General features: G+C 32.3%; 1 pseudogene; it reads right to left on the bottom strand.

Moving 5' to 3' along the window:
• Positions 1 to 373: 373 nt before the first annotated feature.
• Positions 374 to 1868, bottom strand: LOC120203412 (annotated as a pseudogene).
• Between the last annotated feature and the right edge of the window lie 7804 nt (positions 1869 to 9672).

Below are 9672 nucleotides of genomic sequence, written 5' to 3'. Positions count from 1 at the left end.
GTAATATAACATTATTTGATCCAAACACATTAATTTAGTCTAAAATTTTAATATCGGTAAAGAAAACATTCTTGTAGAATGTGACTTGTTACTAAGTATTTAACTTTGAGTGTTAGTCAGAGTTTTAGACTAATTAACGGCAGCCATAGTCAACTTCTATCATCTATGAGCGTTGAAACAGTTCGAGTTCAATTTCAGGGAGAAGCAATAGCTAAAAATTTCAGGAAAAAAGATTAATTAAAACTAGCAGTAATAAACATTTCAATTGTTTTAACCCAAATTTAGAAACATGAGAGCTTTATAAAACCCGAATTAAATTGTAAAACAACATATACGGGGAAGCAAGTTTTGTAAAATGAAGAGAGGTTTGAAGCCACCCTATTGGGAGTCGGTATTAACGGCAGCAACGGTTGAAACCATGGAATCCACCCCACAGATATTGCGACCCCTGCAGATCTTGTAGAACCCATTCTCGCCCCAGTTTTGTCCCCACGAGTTCTTAATGATCCAGTATGGTTTCTCCTTCATCCGAACCGGTGCATACCCAGCTGAACCGTACCCCACCAACAACACTCCGTGATCAAGGCGTTTGGAGCATATGTAGGGACATGAAATCCCCCCAATGTAGGTCTGCATGTACACCGCATTGATTGCCACTGCATAATCAATAATTAAAAAAAAAATACTGTTAGGAATTTGTAAGCGGAAAACGAACCGATACGAGATCAACACGAAATGAGATAATATTTACCTGCAAGAGGACCATTCTTGACGAGATTAGCAGCGATTTGATCCTCATCTAAAGAAACAACACTGAAGTTAGCCACCTTGGCAGCGATCTTGGTCTTGTCGAATTTGCAGGTCCCTCGATCGGTGCCGGTGTAAGGGTAGTCCTCTTCCCGCAAAAGTCCACCAGCTTTGAGGGTATACTCAAAAGCACTGTTCATTAGCCCACCATTGCATCCAGAATCACATGAACCTTTCTCTTCGGGATCACACTGCAAACCAAACCAAAACAATTGAAATTATATTTGATTTTTTTCTTATCATGTTCATCGATTCTTTCGTTTTCGGCAGCTTAAGCAGTTATGTGACATGCATTAAAATATAAAAAATTGGGGTTGAAAATCGAACCTCATGATCGCAGTCGACTAGCTGTTGTTCGCTGAGGCTCACAAGTTTTCCGGTTGCCAAAAAGTTAGCACCTTCCAAGGCTCCTGTTGTACTAAAAGACCAGCATGATCCGCATGAACCCTAATCACAAAACCCCGTATAAATTTCATAAATAAATTATATGAAACCAGAACTTAAAATTTTGAAATTCTTTTGGGGAAAAAAAGAGAGAGAGGAAGGACCTGGTTTTTGACGGGTGAAACAGCTCCTTTTTCTCTCCAGTCGAAATCTTCAGGCAAATTATCGATAGGCAAAATCGGTGCCTCGGTCGCATCTTTAGGCAATCTCAATCTCCTTAATCCCAAATACGCCTTCCTGAACTCTCCCGGAGTCAAATCGGAGAACTGAGTCACCCCGTGAGTCGCAGATGGGTCAAGCTTCTGATGACGCGCCGCTCGTCTCAGGTTATACTGGAAAACCTTGAACCTATAACCGTGCTCCTCCTGTGACACGTACGATTTCTTGAACCGCTTCTTGAACAGTGAGAAGCGATGCTCCGCCGTCAGCAGCGGTGGCTCGGCTCCATCGTGACCGTCCGTTACTTGCTCGATCAACGGATCAACTTGGAATCCCCCCGCTGAGAAATCTCCGTACAAATCACGCCAACTGAGAAACAAGAGAAAATAACAAACATCGAAAGAACAACGCCATATTCCATTCTTTTCTTTTTTCCTCAAACCAAAAGTTTTTTTTTTCTTTTTGAAGGAAACGAGGAACGAAGGCGCGTTATTTAAAGGCAACCCAACGCACCAACAGTCGCACTATAGGAAATGATAAATTTAATATAAAATCTAAGTTCTAAGTAATTACACCGTTCTTTACTTTTTTTTTATTTTGTTCATTATACTTTTAATTTTTTTATTTTGCTCACTAAATTTTATAGATTAAATCATTTTACTTATTTTGTCGTTAACTCTCTAACGATATAATGACATGATATAAACATCAAAACGACATCGTTTTGAAAAACTCAAATATACACGTGTAATCACCATTTTTATCCTAGTAAATTATTATTACAAAAAAGGAAAGCAAAAGTTAAAAGAAATGCAAAAAGGGTACAAATTCCCTTAATATTCAGGAAATTCAATGACCCGATTGAACCGGTTGCTGCCACCATCTCCCTGCCATCTTTACTGTTTCTGTCAACGCTCAGCATCTAAACCGTTGACACCAACCCTCATCAAACATGCGCCATGCCTACAAACAGAGAATAGATGTAAAAAATAAAACTTTTTATTTTTTATTTTCATTTTTTTGTAATATGAGGAGGTTATATAAAACCCTCTTTGGAAAATGTAATGGGGACTCTTCCTATTAAAAAAGGGTAAAGTATAGTAATGGTCACTGAACATTTCTGAAGCTTGCATTTAGGTCCCCTAACATTTAAAACTTGCAATACAGTCCCCCAACATTTATTCCGTTTGCAATATAGTCCCCCAACTTAAACCACAGTTAGAAAATTAGGATAAATTATATAAATGGTCATTGAACTTTTCAGCCACTTGAATTTAGGTCCCCCAACTTTTAAAACTTGCAAAACAATCATCAATTTAATTCTAAACCCCAATTTCCAAGTAATTCAATTTTATTCTAAACCCTAAATTCCAAAATACTTAAATTAAATTCAATTATGTCAAATTTATTATTATTTAATTTCATCTTATTTCATGTGATACGTATTTTTATATAAATATAATAGTATAATTCTTATCTGTTGAAGAAATTTTTTAATAAAAAAAGTAGTTAGGATATAGAAGAGGTTGAAAATAATTCGAATTTTAAATTTATAAAATGTTATTTGAGTATAATAAAAGTGTAAACTACTCGGTTGACAACTTAACTATCTAGTTTTTACTTTTGTCATCGATCTTTTAAATTATCAATCATACCACATAATTATTTAACTGTTTCAACTAAGCCACTAGTCGTTACCAATTGATAAAAATGATGATGTGGCAGTTAAAAGGAATTGGATTATTATACATTCAGTCTTTATTATTTATATAATCAATTTGGTCCTAAATTAAATAAAAATTAATAAATTAATCATTTAATTAGGATCTGACATGTGTTAGCACATGATCATGACACGTGTCATTGGTGACACATGTTACCACCTAATTATTTATATATGCTATCAATTGGTCCTAAATTAAAAAAATTTAATAAATTAATCATTTAATTAGGATCTGACATGTGTTAACACATGATCATGATGTTATTGGTGACACATGTCACCTCCTAATTAGAAGAAAATTAAGTTACAAGAAGTAAAATTTGGGTATTGGGCAAACTCAACTGAGTCACGCAAATGAAAGATACAAGGTGGAGCCACTAAGCTAACACCATCGTTTGTGTTAAGAGATATACAATAATACATATACTAATAGTATGATCAATGCCAGAAAAAAAAGAATATATGTAAAATGGAAATAATGAGATTTGAACTTCGGCAAAAAATTTGAAAGCAATAAATGATGGGAAAATATATTTTACAATAAAAAATATATATTTGATAAATTGTTTGATAGATTTATATATTTTTTAATATTAGTTGATACAATATTTTAAAAGAATAAATTTAAGATTTATATATTTTTAAACTAAATTTAATAATTATATTTTTCATTTATAATTCTGATTATATATATAATCTTAAGTTGAGTATTTCTAATATAATTAATAATTTTAATTTCTTATTAAAAATAAAATATTCAAAAAATATAATGATTCATACATAATATATGAATATTTTTATTTATACATCTAAATATAAATATACATATATAAATATATTTTTATTCGTTGTGTCTGTGCCTTGAACTCTTTCTTCAAGCCTATTACCTTAAATTGAAGTATTTAGAATTTAATTGAAGTATTTTAGAATTTAGGGTTTAGAATAAAATTGAATTACTTTGGAAATTGGGGTTTAGAATGAAATTGATGACTGTTTTGCAAGTTTTAAAAGTTAGGGGACCTAAATTCAAGTGACTGAAAAGTTCAATGACCGTTTATATAATTTATCCTAATTTTCTAACTGTGGTTTAAGTTGGGGGACCATATTGCAACGGAATAAATGTTGGGGGACTGTATTGCAAGTTTTAAATGTTGGGAGACCTAAATGCAAGCTTCAGAAATGTTCAGTGACCATTACTATACTTTATCCTAAAAAAAATTGTAAAGGGCTCCACCCCATTCAAAAGCAATAGAAACCAGAAGCATTGGAAGGTAGTCTGGTCTTGTCTCATTTTCCAGCAACTCATTTCTAATTTTCAAAGCATACAAAAAACAGAGAAAGAGAAGGAGAACTTACCACCTTCGTTATAATCTTTTCCGGTCTTGTTCACCGTCGTTGAGAAGGTAACTTCTCGTTTGTGGGCTTGCATGTGGCTTGCTTCTCTTGAATCTTCGTTTATGGTTCAAAAAGAGAGAGAAGGATATGGGTTTTGGTTTGGGAAGAAGATGAAGGGGTTTAACTTTCTTATGGTTTTAATAAAAAAATCAAATATTGAGGAGGGTAGTGTGATGAGAATAAAAAATGGGTTCATTTTTTGGGTTTAAATCTGAAAATAGATTTTGCTTTAAAGATTGAAGTGTAAGAAAAAAAAAAATGGAAAAGAAGGGAGGAGCACGGTTGAAAAAAAAAAACACTGAAGGGGAGAATGAAGTTTAATGCGTGAACAATAGAGTTGTGCTTTGGGGAATTGTTTTGGTCAAATCAGTGTATGGATCCTTGAAGTTTTACATATTTGTCATTCTAGTCCACTCTTTTGCTTTCTTCCAATTTGGTCATCAGATTTTTCTTTAGCTATTTTACATTTTTTATTTTCAATAACTAGTTAGAAATAATTTATGAGTTATTTTAGTTTAGACCCTACATTTGTCATGTTTTTCTGTTTTGGTCATTGGACCTTATTTTTTTTGTTTGTTTTTATTTTAATATGTTTGTTTATGTTTACTCCATTTTAATCACTATTATTCTTTGTTTATATTAATTTGAACATGTTTTTTTTATATTTCATAAATTGGACATTGTTTATTTATTTTTATACATTTTAATTTCTTGTAATTTATAATTTAGTGCTTTATTTCTTTAATTTAGTCCCTATTAAATATATTTAGATTTTAGGTTTAATATTTAAACTTAGTTCAGATATAGATCTTTCACACTTTAGTCCCTGAACATTTAAACTAGGTATTCATTTGACATAATTAGTTAGTTTAATTAGAGCTTCCATTTTAGATAGAATTACACTTAGTCTTTAAATTAGGGAATAATCTGAATTATCTTCCACAATTAATATTCCCGGGGGACCATTTCGATTATTCGAATAAATAATTGATAAAAAATCAATTAGGATTAATATTAGAGCCTACGTTTTTAGGCTTAGACCTTTAGGTTCTTTAAATGACATAATCTGACACTTTAGGTTAGAGGAAAGCCTTAATTAATTACCTAGTATAATTAGGTTTAAATAATTGGTTGTTTGGTTGCATCATGTCTTCAAAACAATGCAATGTTCATTTTCCAATGAGATAATAGTGTATCCTCCGTATTATGCTTGGGGGTGACCACTGGTAATTCCTGAAATAAATTGATATCCTTTTCAAAACCATGCATACATAATGAATTTTAAAATAAATAAAATCTCGAATTCAAAATTTCCAACTTTTAAATATAGGGTAATCAACTAGATAACAATTTTTTGGGCGCTATGGGGATGCTAATCCTTCCCCATGCGTAACTGACTCCTGAACCCGATTTCTGGTTTTCGTAGACATAATTTGGTATTTTTGATAAAATAAAATGTTTTATTAAAATTACCCAATTTTAGGTATTCCAATCACACCTTAAAACGATTGGTGGCGACTCCAAACATCTCAAAAATATTTTCAAAGAAAAACACCAAGTCATACTAGTTTTTCCCAAAAACAGTGTCGACAGTTTGGCCACTCTGCTGGGGATATTTTGTTTTCTAAAACAAAAAGAGAGTCAAACCACGAGCTCATTACCTTATATTTGAGATTTGAAAATTCTGAGTTCGAATTTATTTAATTTGTGATTCATTATTTTTTTTCAAAAATTCAAAAAAATATTCTTTCTGTTTAATTTTTCACTTGATTGAAAATAAATAAGAATATTGCATCACATATCCAAGCTCTATACCCGAGCTTCGTCTCGTTTCACCTAAGTAAGGGGAAACATCACACCTCATAGGGGCATTGGGCTTCTTCGTCCGGGTCTGACAAACTATCTTTGGAAAGCATTTTAGGTGCATGTATGGATATCAATTTCGTGATGTGCATTTAGTGGTGTGATACCCTAAACTGATTTTGATTCGCAAGTCTATAATGGGCTAGAGTCGAAATCTTTATTAACCTTAGCATGTTGTAAGGACAGTTTGGGAACCCTTCTTTAGAACCAAACCTCATATAGAGAATCTAGTAAGCCTACCCCACTAGAGCTATGTGGATAACCTAAGAGAATTAGAATACATGCGGTTAGGATTTTTAAAAATCCTTTGTGTGTTTTATTCACAACACTTATTTGATGTCTCATCTATGAGTTGTATTCATTATTCTTTTATTTTTGCTAACTCACATTTCTTTAATTATCATTTCTACTAACTTGATTTCCTTTTACCTTGTTACGTGTTTTTTTCGTTCTTTATTTTTTGCATAAACATGTCATCTCATCAAGGGTATTGATCTTTGAAACAACTGGTCATTTAGAATGTTCTCGAAATGACAATGTCTTTTTTTGGGTTAGATAGAATTTTAAAGATTCCACCGTGGACAAAGCAAAAAGCAACAAATAGCCTACTGCTAGGGCAAAAAGTTGGATTCAAGAAGATTTAATTTTGAAGCCAATAGCTAATGGTCATGAACTAGCCCGATGAATTTCCGCCATAGGAGAAGAAGTAGAAGATTTGAAGGTTTTCAATGAACTTAAAACTGACGAAAGATGATACATCATCTAACCACTCGCATGAGTTGAACAATTAAGAGATAAAGTTAGATAATCTTTGATTTGCGCTTTCCCATAGTATCGAGACATTTTTTCTTCGAGAGTTGTTCTAGGAACAATTATTTTGGGATCAATACCTTTGTTTCATTCACATTTTGTATTCGCATCTTTGCATATGTGCATTTGTATCTCTACATCGTACATTTCATGATATTTAAGCATTTCCACATGCATCAATCATAGAGTATGGGAATAATTTGTGAAGGATTCCCTAAAAAAATCTTGAAAGTAAATTGAAACCATCCCATTTATACCTATAAAAGAATTTAGAGCCATGGATATGAAGCTCAAGGCATACCATTGAAAATTTTGGGGCACCGAAGAGTCATGCCCATAATTTAATTAATCCAGGGGCATGAACCTTAATAAGTGATAGAGCATTCTAATACGAATAAAGAAGAAGTCAGGAAGCATTGTTGTATTTGCATTATTTTGTTTGAACTTGTTTTTGTTCTCTTTATTATTGGCTTAAACATTTTTGTAAGTTGTTCGATGATTGAACGAATGTCACCTTCCAAGGTTATGAGAAATGAATCAAATTTTTAATCTTGTATTTCTTTGAGTATTAAATGGGTTAAAGATTCTTTCAACTCTTCAAGAATTATAGATCTTTGGTAAGTGGTAAGATTAGACCTCTCGTATCTCATCCAAATCCAAACGTACGATTACTCAATTCTTTAACTAAAATAATTTGTGACCCCTACCCAAAAGGTTGAATCTTGACGTTACCTCTCTCTGAGACCTCAAAACCATGCCCTTATCTTTTCTAAGACATCAGATTCATACTCTTACATTGTCATGCAATGTCGATCTTTTCCTAACACTACCTTTCTATAAAGATATGATTTTAAAGTCACACCCTCACCTTCTTAGACGTAAAACCAACTTTTTACAACCACAATAAAACATGAAGGCATCGAGAACAACAATTGTACGTGAACCATTCCTACAAGAGAAGCGGATAACACATCATGGATCAACTTTTGAAGATAAGCTTGAATAATTAGGGCATGATCAAAGCAAGAAAAAGAAGAAATAAAGGTAATAATTTTAAATAATTATAGCATGCATTAATTACATTATTTTCATATGAATAAAAATTAATCATGAATATCTATCCCCATGGGGAGACATTTTTTGCAAGGACTTTTGTGTATGAAATGATGAATTACCTTTTATTGTCATTTCACAAAAAAAAAAAAAAAAATATATCCCTTGTTGTCCCACTTTGAGCCTTGAATATTTTTCTGATTCAACCCTAACCGAGGATCACCCTCCACATTAGGGGGCATAGATGAAGAAATAAGTCTGCTCACATGAAAAGTAGATTATGGTTGAAGTATGAGGATGAAGCCCTATAAACTACAAGCAAAGAATGAGAATACATGTTTCAATCATAGGAGGTGACTTTTGCTCACATGACATTGAAGTTTTGAGTTCATTAAAGAAAAAGAAAAAAGAAAAAGAAAAAGAAAAAGAAAAGAAAAAAAGAAAAAATAGGAAAAAATAGAGAAAGAGATATAAACATGAGATGAATAGAATGAGAATCATGTGTGTGAAGTCTCTTATTAATGATAACTCTCTAGAGTTTGGTGGTCTTTAACTAAACATTCAACTTTTTCAGAGTTTCGAATACGATAATTGTAGAAAGAAAGTGAACTCTAGGATGAAAATCCATGAATGAGAGTCTAGAGTGATCAGAGAAAATAAAGAAGACATATACAAGTAGATTCAAATCGGGTAAGGCAAGATTGAAGGCATCAGAATGAATTGATCATTGGTTCAATACCCTTAAACACTTGTTGAGCCTATTTATCCATTTCTTTCATATCTATGAGCCCTAACCTACATTACATGTCTGAAAAATACTTTCTAATCATACATGTATTTCTAAGTGGAAGAGATTATTTCCAGATTTCATTATGCCTCTCAGGATTAATTTTCATTTTACAAAAAATGTTTTCTAAAATCTTTAATGCATGATAGAGAAAAACCAAAGAAGGATTCTAGTTGAAAACCTGAAAATGTGACTCAAATATGAGGATTATATAGCTGTGACATAATAGGTGGTCTTACACATCTCTTGATAAAGCATCGTACCACCTGAAAGTACTCGAGAGCTCAAAACTAGTTAACATTTTCAACAGATGAACATAGTGACTAATTCATCATATCAATGAACACTGGAATCAAGAAAGTCAGATCTTAACCAAAGAAGCCAACTTGAAACACTCCACCTTCCTAAAGCAACCTAATCCTCAAAATTAGCATCAATCTTGACACTTGTCAAAGGGCTATAATTCTTGAAGGATTAAAAGAGTAGTTTACTCATTTGATATTTAATGAACTATTGTTTTAAAATTTGCTTTAATTGTGAGCCCGAAATAAGTGGCACTATTTTGCAAAGTTTCTTTATCAAACTTTCTCACATTTTAGAAAATGAATAAAAAAATTCAAACAAGATGATC

The sequence above is a fragment of the Hibiscus syriacus genome, unplaced genomic scaffold (assembly GCF_006381635.1).
Source record: "Hibiscus syriacus cultivar Baekdansim isolate YM2019G1 unplaced genomic scaffold, ASM638163v2 tig00009942_pilon, whole genome shotgun sequence".
Classification (NCBI taxonomy): domain Eukaryota; kingdom Viridiplantae; phylum Streptophyta; class Magnoliopsida; order Malvales; family Malvaceae; genus Hibiscus; species Hibiscus syriacus.
The sequence above is the reverse complement of the archived record's forward strand: the minus strand, read 5'-3'. Positions and strand labels throughout refer to the sequence as shown.